This window comes from Rhinolophus hipposideros (assembly GCF_964194185.1).
Source record: "Rhinolophus hipposideros genome assembly, chromosome: 10".
Taxonomy (NCBI): Eukaryota; Metazoa; Chordata; class Mammalia; order Chiroptera; family Rhinolophidae; genus Rhinolophus; species Rhinolophus hipposideros.
Window position 1 is genome coordinate 67,860,327 of NC_138056.1, and position 12,305 is coordinate 67,872,631.

Consider the following 12,305-nt stretch of genomic DNA (forward strand, 5'->3'; position numbering starts at 1 on the left):
ATCTCAGACTTATTTCACATAGTATCATAATCTCAAGATCTATCCATGCTGTCAAAAATGGTAGTATTTTATCTTTTCTTATGGCTGAGTAATATTCCATTGTATATATGTACTACACCTTCTTTATCCAATAACGTATAAAAGGACACGTCAATTGTTTTCATGTCTTGGCCACAATAAATAAGCTGCAATGAACATACAGATACATATATCATTAGAGATAAATGTTTTCAGGGGTTTTGTGTGTCTGAGTTTCTATGGTTAATTACCCAGAAGAACGATAATTGGGTTGTATGGAATCAATTCTTAATTTTTTGAGTAACCTCCATACTGTTTTCCATAGTGGCTATGTCAGTTGACATTCCCACCAGCAAGTGTATGAGGGTTCATTTTCTCCACAGTCTCTCCAACACTTGTTATTACTTGTCTTGTTGATAATAGCCATTCTAACAGTTGTGAGATGGTATCTCATTGTGTTTTGATTTGTATTTCCCTAATAGCTACTGAAGTTGAGCATTTTTTTCATGTATCTGATGACCGTTTGTATGTTTTCTTGGGAGAAGTGTCTGTTTTGGTCCTCTGCCCCTTTTTAAAATAGATTTTTGCTGTTGTTGTTGTTAAGATGTATGACTTCTTTATATATTTTGGATATTAGCACTTTATAGGAGGTGTTGTTTGCAAATATTGTCTTCCATTTGGTTAGCAGCCTCGTGTGTTTTTTTTGTTTGTTTGTTTGTTTTTTAACAGTTTCATTTGCTTGCAGAAACTTTTTAGTTTGATATGGTCCCATCATTTTTTTTTGTTTTTATTTTTTTTTATTAGTTTCAGGTGCACAAGACAAAGTAATACTTAGACGTTTATCATCTATATCCCCCACACCGTGTGGACCCCCCTCCTCCCATCCACTATACCTCTGACATCACACCAAGCCATTACATTTCCACTGTCTCTACTCCTAATGCTATACTCTGCTTCTTGTAAGTATATACATACATATATATATATATATATATATATATATATATATATATATATATATAATTATAGTTGGCATTCATTATTTTTCAGCTTCAGGTGTACAGTGCAGTGATCAGGCATCTACATCATCCCTGAGATGGTCTCCCAAATGGGACACGTGTCCATCGAATACCCTACAAAATCTTTACAACATTATTGATTCCCCAAATTAATTTTCAAAACCCCTTGGCCATCTTGTGGTTACCGACTGTTTTCTAATTCCCTCACCTTCCCCCTTATCCCCACCCCCCTGCCCATCTAGCAACCCTCAGTTTTTCCTCTTTGTCTCCAAAACTGTTTTCTGATTAGTTCATTCACTTATTCTTTTCTTTAGATTCTGCATATAAGTGAGATCACTTATTTGTCAAAGACCTGTATTTGTCTTTCTCTGTCTGACTTATTTCACTTAACATAATGTTCTCTAGGTCCATCCATGTTGTTGCAAATGGTGAGATTTATTTCTTCTTTATGGCTGCGTAATACTCCATTGTATAAATGTACCACAGTTTCTTAATCCAGTTGTTTACTGATGGGCATTTCGGTTGTTTCCATGTCTTTGCTATTGTGTATAGTGCTGCAATAAACATAATTTATTTTTGCTCTTACTTCCCCAAATAGACCAATCAACAGAGAGGAAACTGAAACAATCATTCAAAACCTTGCCATAAGCGAAAAGCCCAGGACAGATGGTTTCACTAGTGAATTTTACCAAACATTAAAAAAAAATATTTAATACCTGTTTGTCTCAAAATTTTCCAAAAAAAAAAAATAGTTGAAGAGGAGGTAATACACCATAACTCATTTTATTAGGCCAACATTATCATAATACTAAAACTTGGTCAAGAAAAGTACACAAGAAGAAAGCTACACACCAGTATATCTGATGAATGCAGATGGAAGAATCCTAAACAAAATACAAGCAAATTAATTACAACAATACATTAAAAAGATTTTACATCATGATCAAGTGGGATTCATTCCAGAGGTACAAGGATGGTTCAACACACAAAAGTTGATCATGTGATACACCACCTAAAAAACTGATAAAAATTACATAATCATATCAATAAATGCAAAAAAAGCATTTCACACGATTCAAGATCCATTTTTGATAAAACACTTAATAAATGGGTATAGAAGGAAAGTACCTCAACATAATAAAGGCCATATGTGACAATCCCTCAGGTAGTATTACACGTAATAGTGAAAAACTAAAAGCTTTTCCTTTACAATCAGGAGCAAAACAAGAATACCTTTCACCACTATTATTTAACATAATATTGGAAATCCTAGCCAGAGTAATCAGACAAGATAAAGAAATAAAAGGCATTCAAACTGGGAATGAAGAAGTCAAACTGTCACTTTTTGCAGATTACATGATTCTTTGTGTACAGAAAACCATAAAGAATCCATCAAAAAACTATTAGAAACAGTAAACATAATACAGTAAAGTTGCAGGGCACAAAAATCAATGTACAAAAATCCATTGTGTTTCTATGTACTAACAATGACATTTAAAAATAAATAAATAAATGAAACATAAGCAATTCCTTTTGCAATTGCAACAAAAAGAATGATATACCTAGGAACAAACTTAACAGACATATACACTAAAAACTATAAGACATTATTAAAAGAAATTGAAGAAGACACAAAGAAATGGAAAGATACCTGTGTTTATCGGTTGGAAGAATCAACCTAGTTAAAATGGTCATATCACATAAAGCACTATACAGCTTCAATGCAATCCCCATCAAAATACCAATGGCATTTTTCATAGAATTAGAATAAATTATCTTAAAATTTATATGGAATCAGAAAATACCTCAATTAGCCACAACAATCTTGAGAAAGAAGAATGAGACCAGAGGTATCACACTCCGTGACTTCAGTTTATACTACGAAGCAACAATAATCAAAACAGTATGCTATCGGAAGAAAAACAGATACACAGGAACATAACTGAGAATCCAGAAATAAGCCCACATATATATGGGCCGATAATTTTTGACAAAGAAGCCAAAGACATACAATGAAGCAAAGAAAGCCTTTTCAAAAAATGTTCTGGTAAATTGGAAAACCATATGCAAAAGAATAAAACTAGACTGCTACCTGTCATCATGTATCAAAATTAACTCAAAATGGATCAAAGACTTAAATATAAGACCTGAAACAATAAATTGCATAGAAGAAAACGTAGGTACCAAACGTGTGGATTTTGGTCTTAGAGAGGATTTAATGAATTTGACCTCAAATGCACAAGTTATTTTGAAAACATAAATTTCAAGACAGCTAATCCAGCCCTGCGCTAGGGTTAAATATGACAAGGACAGGTTATTTGATAAGACTTCCTGAATGCCCAATGTGAGTCAAGTTCTGAAAAGTACATACTCAGGGCAAACAAAAGAAAAGAAAAAAATACTAAAGCATCACTTTTTTCTAGTTGATCTGATAGAAAGCGTGAGGAAGATGTATTTTCACATGCTTTCCGCAGGATGGTTCATAAAAACAGAGAAATAATACCATGGCTCCTCAGTTTAATTCACGAATTTAGATTTCAGACTCTATCTAGATAGACACTGAACTGTTAATTTGGCAATTAAACATAACTGAAATGGAACAAAATGCATGAAACTGTTTCAAACTCAGGAAAATTAAGTACGTTTCATGAAACATTTTATTCAGTAAGTGTGTTGTGTGTGTGTGTGTGTGTGTGTGTGTGTGTATGCACAAGTGTGCATGCATGTGCAAATGCTCATGGTCTATTACTTCTTACTAGATTTTGGTTTTAAAAACTGAAAACCATAGACCCATCTACCTTTGCTTCGGGCTTTAGGCATTGACATAAACTTTTATTTTTTTCCCTAGTAGAAGCTGTTCTTTGAATCAGATGCTTTCCACTTGGTAGCAGACTGATATAATCAGAAATGAGGGAATTGGTTCCAGCTGACTTTATAGTCTAGTCTCCTTTGCACTGAAGTTATATACGTGAGTGTGTGTGTGTGTGTGTGTGTGTGTGTGTGTGTGTAAATTAAATCCCCTAGATTCCAAAGTAGAATATTAGAATTCATCAGCTAATAATAAAGCAATTTATTTTCTTTTTTTTGTCTTTGCTCCCTATGTATGTATTTGTTTTGACTACTTTCCAAACGGAAAAGGGAGCTAAAAGAAATAAATATATGGTGTTTCTGTATCTGCTATCTATACATCTTCAAAATGTAATGACTGAATGGGGCAAATTGAAGTCAAGGAAATAATTTTTTGTATTCTCTGGTTAAAAATGTCTTAATTTTTTCCTCTATATAAGATTATGTATTTTGTTGGGTATCCGATGGACATGTGTCCTATTTGGGAGACCACCTCAGAGATAATGTGGATGCCTGACCATGGCATTGTACACCAGAAGCTAAACATTAATGAATGCCAACTATAATTTTATATATATATAATGTGATGGCTCGGTGTGAGGTCGGAGGGATAATGGATGGGGGGAGAGGGGTTCACAGTGTGAGGGATATAAATGATGAACGTCTAAGTATTACCTTGTCTTGTACACCTGAAACTAATAAAAAAAAAGATTATGTACATAGATCATGCATACATGCATTCTTACCCTAAATAAAATATTATCGAGCATCCCCAGTAGACAACATTAAAAAGGATAAATCAACTCATTGTTTCTATACAGACAAAAAATATGTTAATAATGGTTCACTGACCAGAACACATACTTTATTCTTATTCTCATAACACTGCAATAATCGGATTATTCATCCTGTTTGAAAGATGAAGATACCCAGACTTAGACAGCGTATGTAACCAGTACTTAGTCAAGTACTTATGAGTCAGTAAAAGGACTCTCAGATCTAGCTAACATCAAACCTATGATGGTGATGTTGTCTGTCTAGTTTACTTCTATTTCTAAGCTAATTATTTATGTAAGATGCCTATGTCTGTTACTAATACCTATGCCTGTTAATAAGTAAAGGTGTTCAGGACGTCATATGAATAATTACATTTTTTAGCACATTCTGTTTATATATTAAGTGAGAACAGTGAAGTCTGTTCTCTATGCTTGAACTTAATAAGGGAAAAAAATCCTTTGATGCAAAAAGCCTTACATTGCTCTTTGAGAAACACTACAAAAATCCCTTGCCCCAAAAAATCACAATGTAGACCACTGCAGCCAGCCTCAAGAGCTAGTTCCAAGTTTCGATCGGATCTCCTCGCCCACTGCTTCTGGACCCAGCCTTGATGCTGATCCCACAGCTCTTTACTGAGCCCTACTTATGCCTCTTGACTGTAAATAGATGGATTTGGATGAAAAGAATGCCTCTCCACTGTGTTCTGTTTTCCAAAATGCTGTAAAAAAGAAAGTAATCTTCCAATAATACAATTTATCCACCCTTTCTTCTCAAGATTGCTTTTTGCTTAACATTTATTGAAGCAAGGTGTGCAACAAGAGGAGAAAATATATACTTATTCCTGGCCTCTCTGGTATGTCTCCCAGATCTATTTATTTATAATGCTTTAGGTGATAGGAGAGAGATTCTTTACACCCTTCTTTTCTAGCAATATAAGTCAATTTCACATATAATGAAAACTGTTTACTTTCTTTTGTTTTTGTAAGTAAGCACTTGCTCTATCTACCTGACTGAAGCTGACAGCAATTACTTTTTAAATGGACAAAAACTGCTTTTAGACAATTTCAAATATTTCCACATAGCTTTTAAGCAATTATGTATAACTCTGCACTTTCTCACACATGCTAAAACTGTACATGTGTATGTTATATTTACCAAGAGTGTAAATATACATGGCACTATCCTGAATACGTTGGCATCACTGGAAATCAATTTGAAGACTTAAAACAGTGGATAGACACTAAGATTCATGTTTGAATATCTATCTTTTCAGCGTCTTTCAATTAAGCTAGCTCCTTAATTTTGGATCCTTTCCATCAAACTGAAATAGAGTGTAGTTGAAAGTGAAAAATGACTGTTAATGAAATTGTTATATTTGTTGTAGGTTTTTTAGATTCCACATAATTGTTCCTACTTGCTAACAAAAATGGCATAATTATGATCAGTGAGAAAATCATCTCTAATTTACTCCATTCCATCTATTACTGGAAACGAGGGTAAAGAACAAAATTCCAAAGTCTTTTCCAGGTCTTCCATGTTCTGAACAGTTAGACCCATAATGAATGGATATATCTTTGCTAGAGTATATCAATTAATCATGCGAGACAGGTTGTAAGCCAAAAGTAAAATATTAATAGATGCTTAAATTTGTTTATAAGAAAGAACATGAAATTGAGTCCCCAAAGGTATTATCTCAAAGAGATAAACGAGAAAGAAAAAGGTAAAAAGGAGAAAGTGAGAGCAAGGTACCACAGCAGTATGGGGAAAAAAGTATTCAAAAAAGGTAACAGAAATGCCAAATGATTTTTCAAAATTAGGATGTCTAATATTTTAAGTTTCTACTAAATATTATTTTATACTATTGTCTTCAAAGTTTCAATAAATCAAACAAATACAAGCTTGTATTTCTTCTTCAAAATTATTGCAGAGCAGAGAGAAATAATCAACCATAAGGTGTAAGTTACAGTAAAATCGAGCATTTATAACATGTTAGTGATTTGAGAGAGCAGTAAGTAGGAGACATATAAGCTGGCTGAGAGTTCTCGGAGATATTGAGGTAGAGAGGCACTGGGTTTTCCCATATGGGGTATGTGAATTTAAGTAATTTTCAGTTCAATAAAATCATAAACTTGGAACAAAGGGATTTCTAGGCAACTGCTTCCTATTTGGATTAAAAATACCTGTCACAACACGAAATAGAAGTTTTGCTGTGCAAATCAAATAATACATTATGTTTGAATCTGTTATACTCTAACAGGTCATACATAAACATATTTATAAAGCCATTCAAATAGCATAAAGGCTAATGACTATGTTGAATGCAGAAAAAAATAGTAAAGATGTATCACAAAACACATTCTAATTAATGAAATTTAAATTTTAGTATCTTATTTTCTGGTTTTGTATTGTCAATAATTTTGTACATTAACTCAGAAAAATGTCATGTATAAGAGTGAAATGCATAGAAAAGTTTACAAAGAACTACTAGGACTTCAAGGGAGCTCCAATAACCATTGTTTTCTTTTTAAAGCCCAAAATGACCTTTAAAAAAAAGTATGGCAGTGTAACTTAACTCATAATTTAGCAATGTAAAATAAAAATTCATTAAGTTAAAAAAGTTTCTCTAGAATCACAGTGATAGCTAAACTACAATGATTTTCAGTGACTTAAAACAAGACATCAATTTGTTGCTGCTGCCACATTGAATGTATGTCAGATTGGACAGACAGCTCCAGTACCATGACTTGAAGTGCAAGTACAACCCTCTTGACAAGTCAGTCATCTTTAAAAATGGATGTCACTTGGAGTATGTTGAACCGTCCTTGATCATTATGTATAATCTTTTTAACGTATTGTTGTATTCGATTTGCTGGTATTTTGTTTAGAATTTTTGCATCTGTATTCATCAGAGATACTGGTCTGTAGTTTCCTTTTGTGTGTTATCCTAACCAAGATGTGGTATCAAGGTAATGTTGGCCTCATAAAATATGAGGTAATATTGCCATTTTTTTCAATTTTTTGGAAGAGTTTGAAAAGGACAGGTATTAAATCCTCTTTGAATGTTTGACAGAATTCTCCAGTGAAGCCATCTGGTCCTGGACATTTGCTTTTGGGAAGGTTTTGGATGATCGTTTCATTTTTCTCACTGCTGGTCAATCTATTTAGATTTTCTAGTTCTTTGAGATTCAATCTAAGGTTATATGTTTTTAAGAACTTGTTCATTTCTGCTAGGTTATTGAATTTGGTGGCAAGTAGTCTTTCATACTATTTTTGCATGATCCTTTGTATTTCTGTGGTATCCATTATAAATTCTTTTTCATTTCTGATTTTATTTATTCATGTCTTTTCTCTTTTTTCCTTAGTGAGTCGAGCCAAGGGTTTGTCAATTTTATTAATATCTTCAAAGAACCAGCTCTTTGTTGCTTTAATTTCATCTATTATCTTTTGCTCTCTAATTCATCTATTCTTCTCTAAATTTTATTATTTATTATTTCCTTCCTTCTGCTGATTAAGGTTTCATTTGTTCTTTCTTTTCTAGTTTTTTAAGATGTTATATTAGGTTATTTCTTTGGGATTTTTCTTGTTTCTTGATATAGGCCTGTAATGATATAAATGGAATGCCACATGCTAAAGAATGAAACTAGACTGCTATGTCATCATATACCAAATATTAACTCAAAGAGGACCAAAGATCTAAACATAAGACCTAAAGAAATAAATTGCATAGGAGAAAGTACAGGTACTAAATTTATGGACCTTGAGTTCAGAGAGGTTTTCATCAATTTGACCTCAAAGTCAAGGGAAGTTTGTAAAAGCAAAAATATTTGAATTGGACAATATCAATGTAAAAAGCTTCTGCACAGCAAAAAGAGCCATCTCTTTTTGTGGCTCTGGTTAAAGTGGTTTGTAAAAGACGTTAAGGGCGTGTATTTAATTGTGCTGACGTGGATGCCTCAATGTCCTGATCGTTTTAACTTTGGGGAAGAGACAGAAGGCACAAAGTACCAGACCAGTGAATAAAGTGGAGGAGGATACACTGCAATATTTTTTATTGGACAGAAATTTCTGTATACCAGAAACGATGTGTGACACGAAACGTTGCCATGATGGAGGACGATTTGTGGCACACTTTAAAATACACCATCTCTCAACTGTAGATCACACTAGACTGACTGCAACCAACAAGTTGAAACTTGTCACGCAGTTACTAATTTACAACATGTCACCTTCAGTATTAAAGATTTTTGTCTTTCCGTTGCATGGCACTCGGCAGCAGCATTCACTGTATATTGTGATCACAACAGAAAGGCTTTTTCTCTTCCTCAAAGTAAAAATGACCATGAAAGGTAAACATTTTGAATTGGTTCAGGACATCGAGGCAGCCACAACAGGGCAACTAAAGACACTCACAAAAGAGGACTTCCAGATTTGCTTCAGAAAGTAGCAAGAATAAGGGGATAAGTGTGTTCAAAGAGTGGGGTAGTACTTTGAGACAGGTTAATGGCAATATATCTTTTACTGTAATACATTTTTTAATTTAAATATTCACTATAGTTTTTTTAATTTAAATATCCACTATAGTTTTTGATCATACCTTGTATGTATGTGTATATATATATACATGTATATATATGTGTATATATATATATATACATGTATATATATGTGTATATATATATATATATTTGTCATTGTTGTTGTTGTTCCCAAAGAAAATTGGCTCATGTATGTGTATATATATATATACATATATATATATATATATATATATGTATATATATATATATATGTATATATATATATATATATTTGTCATTGTTGTTGATGTTCCCAAAGAAAATTGGCTCATAGTGGGAAATGGCGTGGTAGGGGAGAAGAGATTGATTTTCTAGTTCTGTGGATTATAATATATGAGTTATTGGTTACATTCTAATCCACCAAGTTGTCTGTCTATATTTCTACTTATGTCAAAGTTGAGATTGCTTGGTTCTTTCTATGAATATTTTTATAAAAATAGATACTGTTTAATAAATTTTTCAACTCAACAGGGCTGTCCCCTATCACCTCTGCTTTTCAACACAGTGTTGGAAGTCCTCACCAGAGCAATCAGACAAGAGAAAGAAATAAAAGGCATTCAAATAGGGAATGAAGAAGTTAAATTGTCACTCTTTGCAGATGACATGATGCTATATATAGAAAATCCTAAAGACTGCACCAAAAATCTATTAGAAACAATTAGCGAATACAGTAAAGTTGCTGGCTACAAAATCAAGGTACAAAAGACCATTGCATTCCTATATACTAACAATGAAATCTCAAAAAAAGAAATAAAAAAAATTCCTTTTGCAATTGCAGCAAAAAGAATAAAATACCTAGGAATAAACTTAATCAAGGATGAGAAAGACCTATATGCTGAAAACTATAAGACATTTTTAAAAGAAATTGAAGAAGACACAAAGAAATGGAAAGACATTCCATGTTCATGGACTGGAAGAATCAGCATAGTTAAAATGGCCATATTACCCAAAGAAATATACAGATTTAATGTGATCCCCATCAAAATCCCAATGACATTTTTTAAAGAAATGGAACAAAAAACATCATATTTGTTTGGAACTGCAAAAGAACCCAGATAGCCAAAGCAATCTTAAGAAAAAAGAACAATGCTGGAGGTATCACACTCCCTGGCTTTAACTTGTACTACAGGGCTACAATAATAAAAACAGCATGGTATTGGCAGAAAAAAATAGACACATAGACCAATGGAATAGAATTGTTACCCCAATAAACTTTAATTATTTTTTTTCAGCATTGTTTACTTGTGATTTTAATAGAGTCTTGAAGTTTCTTTTAAAACATAAGTCCTTTCTAACATGGAATTTTCAAGATATTATGTATTCTACAATTAAAATATATTTAACAATTGACTCTTGATTTATATAGCAATTCTGCATTCTCTAAAGTAATCAAATATTTTTTGAGAGTTTCAATTCATAAAGTCTAACTAATTCTATTCTTGTAACTAATTTTTCAAATGTGCCAAATGATTTTCTATAATTATGAATTTAAGAATTGAGTTGGAATCAAATATATGGTGATGGAAGAAGAACTGACTCTTGGTGGTGAACACACAATGGGATTTATAGATGATGTAATACAGAATTGTACACCTGAAATCTATGTAATTTCACTAACAATTGTCACCCCAGTAAATTAAAAATAAAGAAAGATAAGTAATTAGACTGATATAATAATAAAAAAATGGAAACATATAATATATGAAGTGATAAATCTAAGCTAATAATAGCTATTGCAGTTCAGCACTAATTTTAGTAGTGGGTTCCTAGGTGGAAAAAAAAAAGAATTGAGTCATGGCTTTCAATTTCCTTTCAATTTTTAATTAAAGTTTATTGGGGTGACAATTGTTAGTAAAGTTACATAGATTTCAGGTGTATAATTCTGTATTAATTACATCATCTATAAATCCCATTGTGTGTTCACCACCCACAGTCAGTTCTCTTTCTATCACCATATATTTGATCCCCATTACCCTCATATGTGAACCCCCCTACCTCCTTACTCTCTGGTAACTACTAAACTATTGTTTGTGTCTATGAGTTTTTATTTCTCATTTGTTTGTCTTGTTCTTTTGTTGTTTTTGGTTTATATACCACATATCAGTGAAATCATATGGTTCTTCTGCTTTTTCTGTCTGACTTATTTTGCTTAGCATTATAATCTCAACATCCATCCATGTTGTCACAGATGGTTCTATTTCATCTTTAATCAAAGATGATAGTATATTCACTTAAGCACTCTAGAAAAAATAGTATATACTGATAAAAAATTATTTAGGAGAATGTATCCAAATGAGTTTAAATGTTCATAACTATTTAACTCTTCTTATCAAACATTATATTTTTGAGCAGAATTTCCATTCTACAAATAAGCAATCTTATATTATAACAAAGGAAATAATTATCTGAATAATTATTTCTGAATTATCTGAATAATTATATGATAGCACTCAAGAAACAAACTATGCCAATAAATATATGTGGAAAATGATCTTCAGATAGATTATAATCTTCTTGATGGGGTCTTCTACTGTTTCTTAAATCTCAGAATAGTGGCACAGGTTATTAATTAATCATTATATGGCAGTTAACGTGGTTATCATAACTACTCATGATAATAAACAGTAAAAGTGAAATAAGTCATGTAGTAAGGAGAAAGGTTAAAAGCCTTTTAAGACAAAAAAATATATTTATCAACACAGCTTGGTAAATGATCTCTCATTTTTCCTCTGACAAAACAATAAAATATCAAATTAAAATAAATTCTTCAAAGACTGTCATCCAACATCCTACTATTTCTAAGTTACATGAACCCATTTGTATAAACACAGTTTTGGAGGAAACTGGTACATATTTATTAATGGAAATGATTAGACACATATAAACATACCTTGATAACAGCTTACAAATATGTTCCAGATATTATCTTAAGTATTCTCTATGTATCTACTCATTTAATTCCCACTATAAGCTTATAAATTTAGCATATTCTTATATACTCCTTTTTCATGTGAAGAAACTGAGACACCCAGGCCATACAACTAAAAGTAAATATGATATTTTAAAA